The sequence below is a fragment of the Delphinapterus leucas genome, chromosome 6 (assembly GCF_059928025.1).
Source record: "Delphinapterus leucas isolate spDelLeu-1000000601 "Yukka" chromosome 6, BTC_Dleu_Yukka2, whole genome shotgun sequence".
NCBI classification, from domain to species: Eukaryota; Metazoa; Chordata; class Mammalia; order Artiodactyla; family Monodontidae; genus Delphinapterus; species Delphinapterus leucas.
Window position 1 is genome coordinate 43,968,680 of NC_143134.1, and position 19,180 is coordinate 43,987,859.

At 45.8% G+C, this 19,180-nt stretch overlaps 2 long non-coding RNA genes across 2 annotated transcripts in view; one reads left to right on the forward strand and one right to left on the reverse strand.

The window, feature by feature from the left end:
* The window catches only part of LOC115803836 (uncharacterized), a 132,513-nt gene that overhangs the window by 42,418 nt on the left and 70,915 nt on the right, over positions 1–19,180 (reverse strand). Inside the window, exon 5 of the long non-coding RNA XR_016393535.1 lies at positions 10,930–10,993. This is a non-coding gene — a long non-coding RNA (uncharacterized LOC115803836). The remainder of the gene's footprint in view (positions 1–10,929; positions 10,994–19,180) is intronic.
* Positions 15,028–17,861, forward strand: LOC149748925 (uncharacterized). The gene is made up of 3 exons (XR_016393536.1): positions 15,028–15,169; positions 16,399–16,443; positions 17,635–17,861. It is a non-coding gene; the product is annotated as an uncharacterized LOC149748925 (long non-coding RNA).

A 19,180-nucleotide genomic window follows, 5' to 3' on the forward strand; every position in this document is an offset into this window, starting at 1 on the left:
ATGAAATACATAGGATTATTAAGGAAACCAATGATACTGAAAGACTGTTCCCAGTCACAGATACCAATAATCCTATTGGGGTTTGTTGCTAGCATTTTATATTAAATGAAATGCTAAATTCCAATCAGAGTTTAGTAAAAAATAAACATGTAATTTTTTCCCATTCAAGGTAGAAATATAGATTTTTACCCATAGAACCAATGGGTCCATGGCCCTAAGTAAGAACCCCTGCCCTGGGTGAGAAGCTGCAAACATAGTATATTCAGAAGAGAATTCCCACATAGTAATCAAAACTCCAAGCTTGACTTAGTGGTATTAGTCCTCTCCCTGATCCAGTTCAGTTCTGCTTCAGCCTGGAAGCTCGCTGTGGGAAGCGGGGATTGGTCCCCCTGCTCTGTCCTACATCCCTGACTACCACTTACTGGTGATACACTCCCCTCCAGGTTCCAAGCAAGGGGAGCATGATGTTAACATTATAGATGCTGTTTTATATGTTAGCAAGCCAAATCTCACAGAAGAAAAAGAATGCATGTGGCCAGTTGTTCTTGACCATCAAGTGTGCTGAAGTTTAAGGATAAAATGTGGTCTTTGCAGGAATGTGTAGTAATCCACCTCCTGCCTTTGTAACTGCAGCTCTGAAACTAGTCTGATTTAATCATCCCTCTTATAGCCATGAACATGGGCTGAGGAAGTAAGAAAGGTTAAAGATTGAGGATAATTGGGTTAAGAAGCAGAAATAGTGAATGTTTTCTGGGGTGAGATGGCATAGCATTTTTCTCCTCTCTAAAACCCCACTGAAACTAGAATCAAATGGGTTTTTCTTTTAAAGATACAGAGCCACAAAGGCAGAAGACAATAGGAACAAAATAATGAAGCTGGAGAGTAGATGGAAAACTTGGAACCGAGTTAACAACCTAAGAAAGCTGAATTCTAAGCTAATGGGGGAAAGCTGAGAGCAATCTAGGTTTACATTGCCAATTTCCCAAAGGCAGAAGCACGTACCTCTGGAACTGGGAGTATAAGGGAAAGTGGGGTGAAAGTAGTTTGAGAAGCAGTTTTATCCTTAAATATTGTTCTCTCATGCTACGCCACTACTACTCTGACCAAAGTCTGGATATGTATTTTCTGGAGTAAAACAGAGGGATGCTAGATTGGGGGCTATATAAGGCACGGTTGAGTGTGTTGGTACTGTTCAAAAAGCAGGGGAGTTAAATGACAATATGTAATCTGAGTGCTCAGTGCTAAAAGCTAATACTACCCACTCAGCTTTCAGAACACTGATGCTTTTATCTTCCAGAGATTGAAAGACTTTTCCCTGGAGTACTGACCAGATAAGAGGAAAGACCTTTTCTAAGAAATGCACCCTGCCTCCATCACCCTACAGTAAAGTTCAAAGTTGGCAAGTCGCTCCCATCACTCAGAACTTTCAATCAGGATGTTAGCTCCCCTGAACACCTGAAGGATCACTGGATTTTTGAGGAAAGGTTCTAACATGGAAAACAGAGACCAAATAAAACAGAAAAAATATCAACTTAGGGAAACAGAGCTTATGCAGAGAAAAAAATCTATCATTAATATATTTAGAGAGATATATATCTCTCTAAATATATTTAGACAAAACTACTGCAGCCATGAAACAAGAACAAGATACTATCAATAAGGAACATTCATAAATCAAAAATAAGATCCTAGAAATTCAAAACATGACAGCATAAGTTTACAAAAAAGTAAACAATATAGAGTTTGAAAGACAGATTTGAGGAGTCTTACAGAAAGAAAAGTGCAAAGAAAGAGAAACCAGGAGAGGAAGGAAGTCCAATATCCAAAAATAGCTGTTACAGAAGGAGACAACAGAGAAAGCAGGATAACACAATCAAATGTCAAAAGCAATTGATAGAATCTCCCCTCTCTGCTCCCTGTTGGTTATTCGTTAGATCTTTCTGGAGAACTCACCTGGGAGGCTGCTGTAGCTCTCTTGCCTATATCCCACTTCACTGCCTAACAGCTGCATGGAATAAATGACACCTGGAATGAAGATCACAGCAGGACATGGAGAGGGGCTTGTCCCCCATCCCCAAGGGTAGGCAGGGACAGAAGCAGAGAGGAAGACCATGTAGATGGGGGTCTGAGTACCTGGGACAGAAGCTGGGATGTTCCTAACCAGGGCATGTAAGGGAGAAAAGCCAATCTGCTTTGCACTCAAAGGAGCTTAGAGCCAGGAAGCCAACTCAAGGTCCAATACTTTTGGAGGAAGGGGCTGAGTAAATCTCAGCTGCAATCTGTTTGCCCATAAAAGAGCAGTGGGTTTAGCATTGAAGCTTCTGGGAAAGAACCACAAACACAAGAGGTTTTCTAAACATAATGGGTTGGCCAAAAAGTTCATTCAGGTTTTTTCCATAAAATGTTATGGAAAATACCTGAGCTGGTCGAGTTCCTGCCAGCAGCCTGTACTCAGCCCTGCGTGGTGTCTCATTTCTACACCACCTATACCTGGGATCCGTCACCACTTTCCTCCTTTCCACCAGCCTTGCCTCCCTGAATATTCATGTATCCTTTTATATATACTTATTTTTATATATGTATATTTATATGTATTTCATGTATATTATATGGTGCTAAACTCAGTCGGCTGTATCCCCTCCCAGGATTTGCCTGGTGCCTTCCCCTTAGAGGATGACTCCTGTCCTTTCCCCAACCAAAGACTGCATCATATAAGCTTGCCAGCTCCAGCCCTTCATTCCTGTCATCCTTCCCCATTTCTTCATTATGTCCCACTGCATTTCAGAAAGCACCAGAACTACTCACCTTGACTGTCAAAAGAAAACTTTAAGTCTTTAGAAACTGTCCTGTCCCATTAACCAGACCAGAAAGTGGCCAGGAATCTAGAATTTAATGCCACACGTAAGTCTTTAACAATCAGATAAAAGGCTCAGAACTGAAGAGGGTCTGTGGCCCCTTCACCTCTTTCTGAAGATGTCCAATAATTGGCTATTTCAGAGAAATATCTGTTTATCATTCATGTAAATATGTGAAATTCTCTAAAACCCTTGGATTGAAATGGAGAAAGCTGGGGAGGGAGGTGGCTGAGAGGCAAGCTGAGATCTGTAAGCATCTACTAAGAAATGTAAGCCCCTCCAAACTACATGTTGTCTCCACGCTCCCTCACTCACAGACTGAATGAAGTTCCTCCTACAGACTGTTTTAGGAGGTCATTCTGAGACATTCCTAGAGCTCCTTCCTGCTTCCTGTTCAGTCAGCCTGCATCCCACCCCCACCCCCAGCACCACCACCGGATGGGTGATCCACCACCACCGGCAGCCTGGCCGCAGAATGGATCTCTTAATGGTGGCAGTCATATTCCCTTGACCTCCTGAGAAGGCATAAGCGGACCCTGTCCTAGCTTCTTCTGTTAACTGGGTTGGAGCAGGAACTTGTCTCCCTGGAAGGAAGGCTGGAACCCCAGACCCTTCAGAAGGCCATGGTAGAACAGCATAGCTCAGGGCTATGCTTGTTCCACTCGATGTAGGTTAACTATAAGTAAAAGATTCGGCTCACCCCTTTCCCTTTGGAAGGAAACTGCTGGCTGAAGTGGCCAAAGAATGATTTCAGAGAAAGATGATAAACACGAACAAAGGGCAGCAAAACTACAACACAAGCAAAACATTACAAAATCCTTGAGCATGTGGTTTTTACAATTTTCAGGCCAAATGGACCCTTGGAAAGGATGCAAATTTTAAGGTCAAAGTCACAAGGATGGAATATGGAAAAAATCATCAGAGTTAGAATCCTAACTCTGACATTTGACAAGTTACTTAACATTTCTGAGCCCCAGTTTCTTCATCTGAGAAAGGGAGAATAACTGTACATCCATACCCAAAACATCATTCACTATTAATGTGCTGGTAATTCCCAAAGCCACTTCTCTGCACTATCCTTTCCTCTGAGCTCCAACTGTACAGCCAACAAGCAGGGGAAGCTCCATCTTGCTCCAAAGACAATGCAAATTAATTCAAATTTTCCAAACGTCCACCACCCCACCAAACTGTTTTCTAATGTCAGGGAATGGATGTCACTATACATCTACTCAGACCATACACCAAGTCAGTCACTGGGTTCTAATTTTGGTATCAAGTTGCCCCTTTTCCTCTATTTTTTACTGCCTCTGCTTATAGTTCAGTTTCTCACTCTTTCTTTCCTGAATAATTACAATAGACTCTCATATCCCCAGGGCTTAGAATAGTGGCTAGTGTACAGCAACACCTTAATAGTACTTGAATGGATCCAAAGTCTGGACTGAGGGGGCAGATAAATTACTCCATCAGTGTGATGAGTGCTATGGTATGTGAGGTCCTGCCACAGGAGGAAGTAGTCAGCTGATGAGGAGGACTGTAGGACCACATAAAGGGGTCACAATGAAAATGACCTTGAGAGGCATCTTGCATTTAACAATTAAAATATTTGAGTACTTACCATGTGCCAGGAACTATGCCAGACATTAACAGTCACCAAGACACAGGCCTTGCCTCCACGGAGATCATTATCTTGTGTAGTAGAAAGTCTCACATGCTCAGATTGTCTAATCAAAATATACACTTGGATGTCCAAAGTTTATCTCAAAAGTGAACTAATTCCCTGTGCCACCACTGCCACCACCCAACCACACATACCAAACCTGCTCCAATCACAGTATTTCCCACATCAGTTAATGGCACCTTTCTCTTGCCAGTTTTTCAGGCCAAAAATATTGGTGTCATCCTTGATTTTATTTCTAACAATCTGCTTCTGATCCATCAGTAAATCCTATTATCCCTACCTTCAAAATGAATCCAGAATATAACCTCTTCTTGCCTCCTCTGCTACTATGATTACTGCAGTAGTTTCCTAACTATAATCACTCTGCTTCTTCCTGAGACCATGAGAATGTGGTCTATGTTGAGGATAGGCCATGTCTATCCTCAACATAGAAGCCTTATAGTGCTCAGGGAGGGTACTGGCTACAGATGATAGATGGATGGATAGACAGACAGAGGTATATAAAACCAAGAGACCAGGTAAGGTCACCAAAGGAATGAGTATAAATGAAGGAGAGATCTAAAGACTGGGCTCTGGGACATTCCAACATTAAGAAATTGAAAGGGAGGGACTTCCCTGCCGGTCCAGTGGTTAAGACTCCACTTTTCTACTGCAGGGAGCACAGGTTCTATCCCTGGTCCGGGAACTAAGATCCCACATGCCGTGAGGTGCAGCCAAAAAAGCAGAAAAAAGAAAGAAACTGGAAGGGAAAAGAGAAACCAGTAAGCAGAGGAGACTGAGAAACAGTAGCAGGGAGGAAGGAGGAAATCCAGAAGAGTGTGACATACTGGAAGCCAAGAGGGGAAAATATGGCAAGGAGAAAGTGATCAACTGCATGAAAAATTCTGAATTGGCCAAGTAAGATGAGAATCCAGAGTTGAACACTAGATTTAGCAACACAGAGCTCACTCATGGCTTTGAGAACAGACTCACATGTGATGGGGGTGAAGGCATGACTGGGGTGGATTCAAGGGAGAATGAAAGAAGAGCAGTTGCTGATAGCAAGTGTAATCAATTCAAGGAGGTTTGTTCCACAGAGGTGCAGAAAAACAAGGATACAGCTGTAAGAGGAAGAGGGGCGCAGAGAGGGGTTTTTTTTGAAGGTGAGAGACAAAGTATTTGATGTTGACATAAATGATGCACTTGAGGAGTGATAAACTGATGATGCAGGAGAGCAAAGGGAGAATGCTGGAGCCCTGTGGTGGTTACAGGTGAGGGGATGAGAGCAAATGTCGAAGTCCAGGAGATGGCCTTGTAAAAAGCACAGAAACATTGCTGGTGGTTAATAGAGAGAAGGAAGCATTAATGAGGTAAGACTTTGAGTATTAGAAGAAAGATTGCTCCCCCATGTACGACAGTGTGGGCAAAAACTCAAAAGGGTAACTGAGGAGCTGGGAAGGGACCATGGCTGGGGGTGGATGGAGGGGTATGAAGAACCAAAGCTGAAAGCCACAGGTGGAGACGGATTTTGGAAGTTACGAGGGCAAACTACTATTACAGCGTACGCAGTGGGTGTCCAAGGTGGCTGAGCTGCTGATCATGTGTGTGAAGAAGGTGCTCTTGGAAGACAAGCAGCAAGAAAGATTGCAGAGAGGTTCTAGATGCAGGCAGCCTTGCGCATGAGGCTAGAGGCACAGTGCAGGTGTGGCATCCTAGTGTCCGTCCAGAGACTGCGGATGTCTGAGGGTAGGAGGAGAGAACTGGGAAGCAGAAAGACAAAGAGGCTGCCCTGAGTGGATGGAAGGGACCTCTGTTTTGGACACCTCATTTCTCTCAGAAGGTGGCACGTCTGCATTTCCACCTTCTGACCTACCACAGAGGAGCCAAAAGCTGCAGGAAGGGCAGGAAGTGCTGTAGCTTCCTCGTGGTGTGGTATGGGGGACTGTGGGATGCCCCTGCCTCACTGATTCCTAAGGAAATCCAGGATGGCTCAACATACCATCAAACCAGGAGGTGGGGCAGGACTCTTCCTCTGATAGGACCCAGCACTTAGCACAATGTGTCCTGCTAGCAGGATGCAGAAAAGCCAGGATGCGAAGAAGCATGACTGTGTCCCTCCTCTGAAGGGTGATTCTGTACCTAACAGATGGGAGTTCAGGCCCTGCTGTGGCCCCCCAAGGTGAGGAGGCACAAGGCCCAGGCCTGCTGAGCCACACCCTCCAGTGTTTTCCTAAAGCATCCCCAAAGATCATAGGGGGTCCTGTGGCAGGCACATCCTCCATGCCTGGTGAGAGCTGGGCAGAGAGCCACAGAGCAAGGAGAGGAGAGGGAGGCCCGGAATGAAGGGAATTGACTCAGAAGGGTCACAACAGCATCACGTGGGAAGCTGAGGTTAATGTGCACACATCCTGCCTTAGGTGGAGCGGGTCCTTCCCATGTATCCCACCTGCCACGTGCCAGCATTGACTTATGCTGCTGACCAAGTTTTGCAACAAAGGGCTAGGGGCACAGAGATGAGCTGGAACCAAGACCTTCAGGATTCTCAGTTCTCAGCAAAATCAAGAGCTGAGAGAAGACAGGGTCAGAGCCTATGATTCATGCAGGATGTTGTAGAAGGATGAAGCCTTGCTCATCCCATCCTATAACCCTAGCACAAGCCCCACCTTCCAGCTCCCCCTCGGCTCAAGAAGTAAAATCAGAATGAAAACTCTCACAGCAGGGCACAAAATCAGGTATTCACTGCTCCAGAATTGCTGGTAGATGCTAGGGATAGAGCAATGCTTGCTTGGGAACTTTAGAGTTCGCCTCTGCCCTCTGAGATACCATACTGTCGTGGCGAATGGCTCTGACCTTCTGGAGCCCTTCTCCTGGGCTCTGCAGAGACATTTCAGAATTCTACAGAGAGGATTTCAGTCAACCGAGTACCTGCAGTGCGGAAGAATGGCTTCTCCACAAAATCACTTCTCTTGTTAAACACCAAGTCCCAGCAAATAGGGACTGTGGCTGCTTTGTTACTGTACCTCCTCACTGCAGCCCACGCAGGGAAGGCAACAACCACAGGATGCGCACAGGAGTAAACCCCAAGGCGCTGCTGCTTCCTGCACCTGCGAGAGGGGCTGAGCCTCTGCTCCTCACCATTCATCCAAAGCCTGCTGCTCCACCTGCTCCACGGCACAGGCCTGGGCTGTCACAGAATGAAGGACAAGAGTGGTTCCTGTGTCTACGGCAGGGACAGGAAATAAGGGAGGACAGCCGTGAGGGTGGGTGGGGATGTGAGGAATGAGCACAAGGCAGGCCTGTAAGGTGCTGGGGGACGCAGAGGACCAGATGCCTAACGGGGCTTGTGGAGGACTGTCCATTCCCATGCGCACAGACAGTGAGGCCAGGACCCTGAATACTTGATCTGGATGAGAGCGTGGGGAGGAAAGAGGGGGCCTGAAGGAGATCTCTGTTTCCAGAAGGAGGGGTGCATGCTGCCAACTGCCCCCCTTTCCCGCCTTGTCCCCCTCCTCCACTGTAACTTCTCTGGGTCCACAGCCGGGCAAAGAGCATATCGGGGGCTTTCCAGAGTGTATCACTCCCAAGGTCAAGCCCCACACAGAGGCCTCAGGGGCAGGGCCCTGGGCAGGCAGCCGGACACATGGGAATCCAGACAGTGGGAAGGGAAAGGAAGCCAATCTCTTGCAGTAAATACTCTTGGCAGCTGGGGCGCATCAGGGGAGAGGGTCAGGGGAAAGTGAGAGGCCAGAGCAGAGTCTCACACACAGTCAAAGACACATGTGTACAGACACCTAGCCACACAGACACATACACAGGAGGACATAAAGTCAACAATGCCACTCAGAAGCTAACTCAGAGTACCCAGAGACATGTTCAGGAAACACACCTACATAGACTCATGAATACCCTGAGTCAGACATGCCCCAGCCGACTCTGGCACCACACACATGCAGACAGACACAGCCCATCTTGCAGGCCCACAAACACAAATGCATTCCCAATCCATCCTTCCAGCCTTTCTCCCCGATAAAACTTCTAGGCCACCTCAGGCCAGGTCTGTTTATTCACCTCTAAACTCTGGTTAGTAATTTATGTCCCATTGCCTGTCCTTTAATAAGGACAGTCTTGGATCCACGCACACACCCCTGGTCTCAACAGCTTGGCTGTGTGCTTTTAAAGGAACACCACGGTCAGCAAGTCAGTCCCCTGCCCTCTTCAGCAGCCCCGTCCTTCACCTACACTCCCATCCCTACCCCGGGGAGTGTCCCCAGTTTACCGCAGGCTCCTGACCCTCAGTCTCTCCGATGCAGCAGAAACAGAATCTAAAGGAAGAGTAAGCCAGACAGACCTACTCTGTCAAAATCCCCCTCAGGAAACTGTGAAGAACCAGCTCCTGACTCGTCAGGAAGGAGCCCTTGATACAGGGCATGACCACATGTGTCGCTCTACCCCAAACTTCAACTGCAGTCCATGCCTTTCAACCCTAACCCTAACCTCAACTCCAGCCCCATTCACAAACAACTCTAAAACCAGTCCTTTAAGTGAGACCCTCAGAATATCTGTACCTCATAAAGGTAATGCTGCTGGGTATTACCCAAAAGATGTTTACATGGCCAGGTAAGTTCAGGATAGAAAACTGCGATATTCCCTCTCCCCAGGAGCTAGATGCCTACTTCCCTCTAGTCGATCGCAGCTTCAGGGATCATATGGCCATTTATAACTCTCAAGTGCAGAAGGCCAGAAAATGTCCAAAAGCTCTCATCTAAACCAGATCAATATCACACAATACGCATAAGGTTAAGTCCCTCTCCAGACTATCTCAGAAGCTTAAAACTGACCCCCAACACAAAATTTATCTCCTTGACCCATTTTGATCCCAATTTTAAACTCAAACAGTATCCTACTCCAACCCTAACACAATCCTAATCTAAGATGCACTAGCTCTTTTTTTTTTTAAACATCGAGTTAGCTTTACTGAACAGTTCATGAATTGGGCAGCATCCCGTTTAGCAAGTAGAGGGGAGCTCTAAAAGGCTATAGAAAAAGAAAGGTTTTTAAGAGTATGACAAGGAAGTCAAAAACAAAAAAAGATTATTTCAGGGTTAGGTAATCTATCTATAGGGGATGAAGGGATCTATGTGCCAGGTTACCTCATCTTCCTTTGGGGGATGGAAAGGATTACCTCACTGGTGCGGACCAGAAATTTCCACACTGATCAGTTTGGATTACATTCTTGGAGAAGGCTGTAACTTCAATAAGGTCAGGTATTAAGTCTTCCTTTTACCATAAGTGACTCCATTTTGGGCCTGTCATTTCTTTTTTAACAGGGAAATGGTGCCAGATCAACTCAGATAGGACACCCCTACTCCACCCACACTTCAGAGCGCTGGAGAAGAAAGCAGACTTTTATAGACCCTTTCAATTCTCACCATGTAGATACACAGATTCTCCAGCTACTATAGGTGATATCTACAAGATGCACTAGCTCTTATCAACAGGAACCATAAACGCAATTCCAAATCCTACTTTAACATCACCGTGATTCCAGCCCTATGCTTAGCACTACCTACCTCCAATCCGTAACCACTATGTCAGTGCTGTTCCAAGCATAGTCCTAACTCTAACCCTGTCCCTAGGCAGCCACACATTGAGTAATGTCTGCAACTACGCTGGGCACACAAATATCACACACTTCTGAAGGTAATGGGTCATCTGCAGTCCAGGAAGCAGTAGCTCCCTCAGTAACAGCTGCACAGTCATCAGGGCAGCTTGTCCCTGGTGGGCTCAGTGCTCAGCTGGGAACCCAGGAGCACCACGGCACCCAGGCCCTTTGACCCTTGTTTCACATACAAGCGTACAGGGGCCCAGCTCACCCCAAGCCCTGTTCTAGCCCAGCTTCTGAGCTGAAATTCCTGCCATACCCCTCCCCGGCTCCTGCCTGCCAAGCTGGGAGCATCTGTTGCCCTGAAAGCCCCACCAGACAGGCACAAATGGGCCTGAGGCCTGGAGCTGAAGGGAATGTGGCCTCTTCCCAATGTGGGCAATTCCAGACTCCTGCAACACCCGCACCTAGGACCTCCACCCCGGAGCCAGGCCCAGGTGCCCGTCCTAAAGAGGTAGTGGGTCTGCCGACACTGGGGGTGAGTAGGGGTGGGTGAGCACACCCCTCTCCCCGGCTCCAGGGTCTCAACCTGGCGTTAGGGTGCGTTCACTCTGCGCTCATCCGCAGAGGTAAAGCTGAAGTGAGCCACGTGCACCTCCCTCACCTCTCACCCTCGGCACCAGGGCCTCCGGTGTAGCGGTCCTCTGTACCTCGGCCACCGCAGGTACTGTCAAACACTACCTGGGCTCTCTCGAGAGTTCACACCAAGCCAAAGCCTTCACCCAACAGACTGGAACACTTAGGGGGATACTCACAGGTCAGATGTGTGGCCATCCGAGTCTCTGCGTCCCCTTCCTTACCGTCTACATCCAGGCTGGCCTGAGGACAAGAGAGGGGCTTGGTTCAGGGCTGCAAGCTCCAAGATACGCACATGAGGTGCTTGATAAATTAACAAAATCAGCTTTAACTTCTAGAAAAACAAATGATAAGGACTGTCAAGGGTGCAGGGTGTGAGATTTTACTCTATTTGTAACTTAACTAGCTATCCTGTTACTGTTCCATGAATGCTGGCAGAAGGCAGAAGACTCCTAGATCAGATATAAAGGATTTTATTACTCATAGCACAGCCATAGCAAGAGCTTTAGCATGGTTTTTTGCGTCAGTTTCCCATGTCTACCAAGTGCCATGGGGGTGGCACAGGATCTATGATAGATGCCTGCACATACAGTGGGCTGTGTTACAAGAGAGGAACATCTGTAAGGCATTAAGGCATATGTGTGCAGCACTGAGGTTCCGTGATTCACAGCTTATTTTATAGTAAGAAACAAGCCTGATCTTTTTCCAGGGGGAAGTGTTGCCTTATCTGTCAAGGTTGATTGTTGCAAATACAATCCTGAGAAATGGCATGGAAAACAATCAGGGCCTTGTATTCTTGGCATACCCAGTAAGAAAAACATTCAGGAATACTAAAGGTCCATGACGGTTTGCCTCTCTCAACAGTGATTAGCAATGCGTAAGAACAAATGGTTTGTGAAAAAAAACAAAAACAAAAAAAACAGCTTTCCCTATGCTGGAAGAAGTCCCAGGAGAGACACTCTGGTTAAAAAAGAAGTCAATTAACAAAGACCCTACAAATTATGCTTATTCATTACTTCTTTAGCTGATAGGTGGAACTGGGGATTTCTTTGTCCTTATCAAGGAAGAAAAGAGAGAAGACATTATCATAGGGACAACGTGAATGCTGAAAAATTTGTGGTAACCTGAGAAGGGTTTGGAAAAAACTTCAAAGGTCAGGGGCAGGTGGTGGTAAATAGCAGTGAAACAAGAAAGTAGACTAGGCCCATGTGGCTGAATGAAATGGAAGAAATGAGAGCAGATAACAACCTAAACCTTTCCTTGTTTGCAGAGACAGTCTCCAAGGTGGCTTCCCCTCATGATTCCCACCTCCTGGTATTCATGCTTTGTGTAATCCCATCCTCGAGAGTGTGGGTGGACATGTGATTTGATTCTAATCAATAGCACACAGCAAAGGTGATGGGATGTCATACATATGATTATATTACATTACATAATATAAGACTGTCTTCTAGCATACTCTAGAGACTACTTTCTGGCTTGATGAAGTGGCCACGTTGGGAAACCCCACGTGGAAAAGAACTGCAGGTGGCCTCTAGGAACTGTGGTGGCCTTTAGATGTTGACAGTGGCCTCCAGCTGACAGCCAGCAAGAAGCTAGGGCTCTCAGTCCCACAACTGCAAAAAAATGAATTCTGCCAACAACCAGAGTGAGCTTGGAAGACTCTTCCCCAGTCAAGCCTCCAGATAAGAACACAGCCCAGCTAACACCTTGACTGCAGACTTGTAAGACCATAAGCAGAGGACCAAGCTGGACAACTGACCCACAGAGACTATGAGATAATAAACTGTGGGTTGTTTTAAACCACATTTGTAGTAATTTGTTACACAGTAATAGAAAACTAATACACTGCTGTAACCATGAGAGTAAGAGAAGCATCTGTAAGGCAGTAAGGCATACATGGGCAGCATGGAATTTGCGTGTATGCAAGGCACACCCTAATTCCACAGTATGAGCTAGGGAAGAAATAGGGAAGGAGAAGGCATCTAGGGAACTCCTCTCCCTCAGCTCATTCTATAAAGACATGTAGCTATGGAGAGCCTGCAGCCCTCCTAATAGGCTGTAACCATCTCATCCTGCATATTAAATGTAAATTATCCTTTTGTGCCTTCATTTGATTCTTGATGTGGGACTGGCAGACATTTGTAAAAGGCTCAAAAATGTAACTAACTGTGATCTTTAGAACATGGGGAGGGGTAAACCCCAGGCAGTAATAAAGCAAAAGAAACCTTTGAAAAGGGAAGTAGGGATTTCTCTGATCACAGGAGAAAGCTACTAAATTTTGGAATTTAGTCAGTTTCCATAACACATCACATTTCTTTTGGATATTTACCCCAGAGTAGAATTGCTAGGTTATATGGAAGTTCTTTTTAACATTTTGAGGAACCATGAAACATTTTCTACAGCAGCTGCACCCTTTACATTTCCACCAGCAATGCAGCAGAATTCTAATTTTTCCACATCCTCGCAAACATGTTATTTTCCTTTTTTTTTTCTTTTTGAGAATAGCCTGCTGTGGATGTGAAGTAATATCTCACTGCGGTTTTCATTTGCATTTCCCTAATGACTAATGATGTTGAGCATCTTTTCATGTGCTGCTTGGCCATCTGTATATCTTGTTTGAAGAAATGTCTATTCATGTCCTTTTCCCATTTTTGAATTGGGCTGGATTTTTTGCTGTTGTTGAGTTGTAGGAGTTCTTTTTTTAACTGGATTATTAATCCCTTATCAGCTATATGATTTGCAAATATTTCCTCCCATTCCATGGGTTGTCTTCTCACTATCAAATGATAGTGCCCTTTGAAACGCAAAAGATTTAAATTTTGATGAAGTCCAATTTATCTATTTTTTTCTTTTGTTGTGCTTTTAATGTCATATTAAGAAACCATTCCCAAATCCAAGGTCACGGAGATTTTCACCTGCTTTCTTCTAAGAGTTTTATAGTTCTAGCTCTTAAATTTAGGCAAACATATACTCTTGCTTCTGCCTCTAATATTTCTTCCCAAATAAAATCTGAAAAACAGATTTCATGATTCCAACCTTTATGGCCTTTATCAAGTTGCTTAATCTAAGTCTCAGTTTAATTATCCCTCAAGGGATAATTTCACAACGTTATTTTAAGAGTTATACGATTAAACATAGCTAGTATAGTGCCTCGCACACTGGTGCTCAATAATCCTACGTATCCTTTTTTTCCTTCAAAGTACTTTCTTTACAGGATCTGCCAGAGTCAGTTATTCTACCTGATTTTACTGTTTTCTTCCTGAGAGTCAAGCCCAGAGCCTCAAATCTCCTTTCTTTGCTTCAGAGGTCTCTCTGGTCCTCTCCTCTCTTACACCTTGTCCTCCTACATAAGTTCCTGCCTCCACTAAAATCCAGCTTGAAGCCAACTGGGCTACCACGGAGAATACACATTCTAACAGGGTTCGGGGAGGAATGGACAAAGGCGCAGTCCCACAGGGCCCCTGCCTCTTGACCACGTTGGAGGGATCACAACTTAAGGCACACTGAACCCTCAAGGAGGTCAAGGCCAAAGACCTTTGGACATAAGGGAAGTTACTCCTGAACCTCTCCTTCCTGTTAGAGATTCCTTCCAGGCAGTTCTGAGGAACAGTCTCAGGTCCTCCTGTATATATACAGCGGTCCTCTGTGGGGTCCATCTCCACAGTGCAGGCTCCCGAGGCTCCCCATGTTCCCAAATGCTCTTCCACTGAGACAACACCAGAGACCACCCTTGCCGTCCCGTATGTACACAGCCGGTCTCTCTGGGGCTGGTGTCCTGCACACAGGGACTCCCCGTGGCAGCAAATGCAGAGAGAGCCCTGAGAGTCTCCATTCGCACGTGGGTCTTCCATGGGGGCGGCTCCGCACACCGCTTCCGGGACGCTCCCGAGGGGTAGAGGCAGGGACACTCGTAGCTCATATGCACAGGGACCCCCTCGGGGGCGGCTCCAATACAACACCTCAGAGTACGCTGCCCGCAGACCCGCCCCTCACGGTGCCTGCCAGGTCCCCGCCGACCCCGCCCCCGCTTACCGGGACGGCCACGATGCTGGACGCTGGTCCGGCGCTGGCTGACCCTGGCCTACCCGGGTTACCCGAATTACCCGAGCGCTGGGAGCAAGCGGCGCGGGTGGACCAGCAGGGTGAGATGGCGTCAGCCCGCGCGTCTAGAACACACCCACCCTCCGCGCCCCACGCGGGTATGACGCGTGCGCACGCGCGAGACGAAATCCGCAGGCCTGGAGACGTGCGCTCCGTCCCGCCCCGCCCTCCTGCTCCTCCACGCTCCTCTCGCGCGCTTCAGTCGGCTACAGCAAGCGGGATGAGGCGCCAAAGGACGGCTGAGGAGCGGCGGCCCGCCCCGAAGAGCTGTGGGTCCGGGTGCCAGTGGGCGCTCCCCACCAGCGCCGCGGCAGGGTTAGTGCCCGCCCGGAGGAGGCGGCCCGGGAGGGGGCTCCTCGGGGGCTGCGGCACCTCCCAGTACCGCCCGCGCCGGGGCGAAGCGTCTGGCCGCCCGCTCCTGCCTGGGGAGGTGAGAATGACTCACCCGGCGGCCTCGGCTGAAGCCAGCCTCTCCTACCGAGGCCAGCTGCCCACTCAGGGCTCCGGCCCCACGACCCCTGGCATCAGGGCATAGACTTTAGCAGTACCGCACAACGGAGGGTCCAAATGAGCCTCACAAAGGGCTTGACTGGCCCAACTCTTTCTGTGCGCCGCTTTCTGAGATGATTGGTCTTCTGTCTCCATCAGCAAAGCTGTACCCTGATGTGGCCCACTTTTTGCTGCAGCACCCTTGTCCTTCAGACTATCCAGTTAGCCGTTCTGAGGGCTGTAATGTGCATTTTTACCGAACTAGGTACTTTGAAGAAAGTGGGGGTAACAAAAAAAGTTAAAAGTCATGAAGCCCCCCAACAACTAATTATAAAGCAATAACTAAAGAAATACAAACGATATGCTGAGGCTCTTTTTATTTAAATTATTTTTTTATTTTTTAAATATTTTATTTACATTTTAATATACCCCAGGTTTCCAGATGAATTCAGTTTCGTCACAAATACAATTCGCTTCATCGTGTGGGGAATACAAAGAGGAACTCATTTTGTCCTTACTACCATGAAACTTACCAGTAGGGAAGACAGTACAAGGTCTTAAAGTACAGTGCTATATATTGCTCTCACTTTTAAATGAAATGCCACACACTAAACAATGTACATATTAAGTAATTTAAACTTCACAACGTCACCATGAAGTACCATACTTTCATTGTTTACATTATACAGATGTAGAAAGTGAGGCACAGAGAGATTAAACAGCCTGTCCAAGGTCACCTAGCTAATAAGTGGAATCTGGGTATTCTGACTCCAGAGCCCATACTCCTAACCGTTGGTTTTACTGTACAGCCTCCAGGACCATGTTTACAATACGCAGGATCCCAAGTAAATGTTTTTGCAAGGACCCTGATTATGTAAACAATTTGATTAAAATATGTATTATGAAATTCATGACCCTATGTGAAGTATAATATTTTATTAATGAAGATTTGGGGTAATGGGTAAAGAAGTGGGACTTACATATTTGCTTGCTGTCATATCAGTGCACATAAAATTCTTGGTACTAAGAACCATCTCTTTTTGTCTTTATTTCAGATGCATCATTCCTAGCTAATTTCACATCTCACACATGAGAAAAAGGTAATGACGGTATTATTACTCACAAGATCATAACTTCAGAACCTTTTTGTTTTGAAACAATATAGATCTTCTTGCCTCTCTAGTTTCCTAATACCATTTATTTAACGCTAGTTACATCATTACTTATGCCACCACATCATCCATCTTGCCACCTGTGAATACAGGCTTCTAAAGACTCTTTCATTGGTTGCTACAGTGTTTCATTAATGATGAGCACAAATGCAAATCTTACCCAGAGTATACAGTCAAGTTTGAATGGTAATTTGTTTTCTAGATTGTTAAATTTACCCTTTGGAATTTTATAATGTAAATGTAGAACAATGTACCTCCAACCATGTCTTTTCTTGAATTCTTTAGGCCATAAGCACAACATTCCTAGAATAATCTTTTAGTGCTGACTGAACCCCTAGCTTACTCACACTGCTACCAGCAGGGAGAATAGGTGAGAGGCCATTGGCTGGTCAAGAAGAGCAATCCCATGTTTAGTGTGTGCATCTGTCTTCCAGCATGACATAAGAGCAACCAGGGAACAACCCTTCGTGATAAACACACTAGGAGTAAAAGGGAATTTCCCCAGCCTGATAAAGGGCATCTACAAAAAAACCACCACTAACATCACTTAATGGTAAAAGACTGAATACTTTCCCCCCTAAGATCTTGAAAAAGAAAAGAATGTTCATTCTCACTACTTATATTCACATTGTACTGGAGGTTCTAGCCAGGTCTATTAGGCAAGAAAAAGAAGTAAAAGGCATCCAGATTGGAAAGGAAAAAGTAAAACTGTATCTATTCACAGAACACATGATCTTATACATAGAAAAGTCGTAAGAAATGCACTTAAAACTACTAGAATTAATAAATGAGTTCAGCAAGGTTGCAGATTACAAGCTCAGTATACAAAAATCAGTTGTATTTTTACATACTTTCAATGAATAACCTGAAAATGAAATATTTTAAAACTTCCATTCTTAATAGCATCAGGAAAAATGATACTTAGGAATAAATTTACAAAAGGAGTGAGAAATGTACACTCTGAAAACTGAAAAATTATTGAAAGAAATTTAAAAAGATCTAAGTAAGGATTTTTTTATGAATCACTTCACTATATACCAAAACTAACAGCACTGTAAACCAACTACTATTTTTTTTTTAAAGAAATTTAAGGAAAAAAGATTTTTTTTTAAATCTCAGGTTCATGGATTGGAAGACAACATTATCAAGATGGCAATACTCCCTAGATTGATCTACAGATTCAACACAACACCTACCAGAATCTCAGCTGACTTCTTTGTAAAAATTGACAAGCTGATTCCAAAACACACATGGAACTTCAAGGGACCTTGAATAACCAAAACAATTCTAAAAAAGAATAAAGTAGGAGGACTCACATTTCCCAATTTCAAAACTTATTACAAAGCAACAGTAACTAAGTGTGTTACTGGCACAAGGAGAGACATATACATCAATGAAATAGAATTAAGAGTCCAGGGATAAACTATCTATGGCCAACTGATGGCCAACTGATTTTTGACAAGAGTGCCAAGACCATTCAATGAGGAAGAACAGTCTCTTCAATAAATGGTGCTAGGGGCTTCCCTGGTGGCACAGTGGTTGAGAGTCCACCTGCCGATGCAGGGGACACGGGTTCGTGCCCCGGTCCGGGAGGATCCCACATGCCACAGAGCAGCTAGGCCCGTGAGCCATGGCCGCTGGGCCTGCGCGTCCGGAGCCTGTGCTCCGCCAGTGTGTTCATTACATGAGTTTGCCCTTGTTTAGAAAGACACTGATCCCACTGTCCTATCCACACAAGCACCCTCTGTCAGTAGGTACCAAATCAATAAGTAAACCTGTACTAAATGCCTAGTCTACAAAAAGGCATAAGATTGGCTTTGGCTCTGACTCCTCAGCTCTGAGACAGAGGAGCAAGGGCTGGGTAAGTTGCCATAGAGGAGTTTGCAGCAGATGGTTTTAATGGCTTAGTGGGATGACAGTGATTGTGGGTTATCTGTAAGGTAAACAGTGCACCAGTTGGAGCTGGTGCCAAGTTTGCTGGATCTGATGATTTTGTCTGGGGCAAGAGGTCAGGCTAATGGGAGACTGAGAAATGTTGCAGCAACAAAAAGGTGGCAGTAGCTGCAGGAAGCAGGAGCTGATTGGGTAGGAGATAAAGTATTCTGTTCACCTTCTCTTCATCCCACTGGTGTGGGAGAGTCCCACCCTAGGGTTCTGGGAATAGCCAAACACACAACACCTGACACTGGACCTATGGGATTGACAGCAATTTATTAATCACATATATTCACAGCCCAGGGGAGGAGGACACAAAACACCATGTAGTGCCACACCACGCTGCTCTCAGAAATAGACTGAACAAACAGGGGCTACAAGAGGCAGGCTTTGTAGTAACAAGAGGGTGAGGTGACCCTTGGTTCCCATGGGAGGATGTGATTGGTTTGTTTGAATAATCCACATGCTGTGGGGAGGTGAAGCCCATTAAGTTGAGGACGGGTCACGTTCAGCTGGTCCAGCTGACAAGGAAACTAGTGAGTAGGGGACTTTTCCCACTGGGCGAGGGGCATATCTGGTGAGAGTAGAACTCATGGTTAGGCCTCTGGGACCCTGTAAGGCTCAAAGATGTCAAGGCAGCACATGAAACTTTAGGCCTTACAATACATATAGGGAAGGAAAAAAAGCTATTTTGTAGGTTTCCTGACCTGCTATTTAAAAGCTAATACAA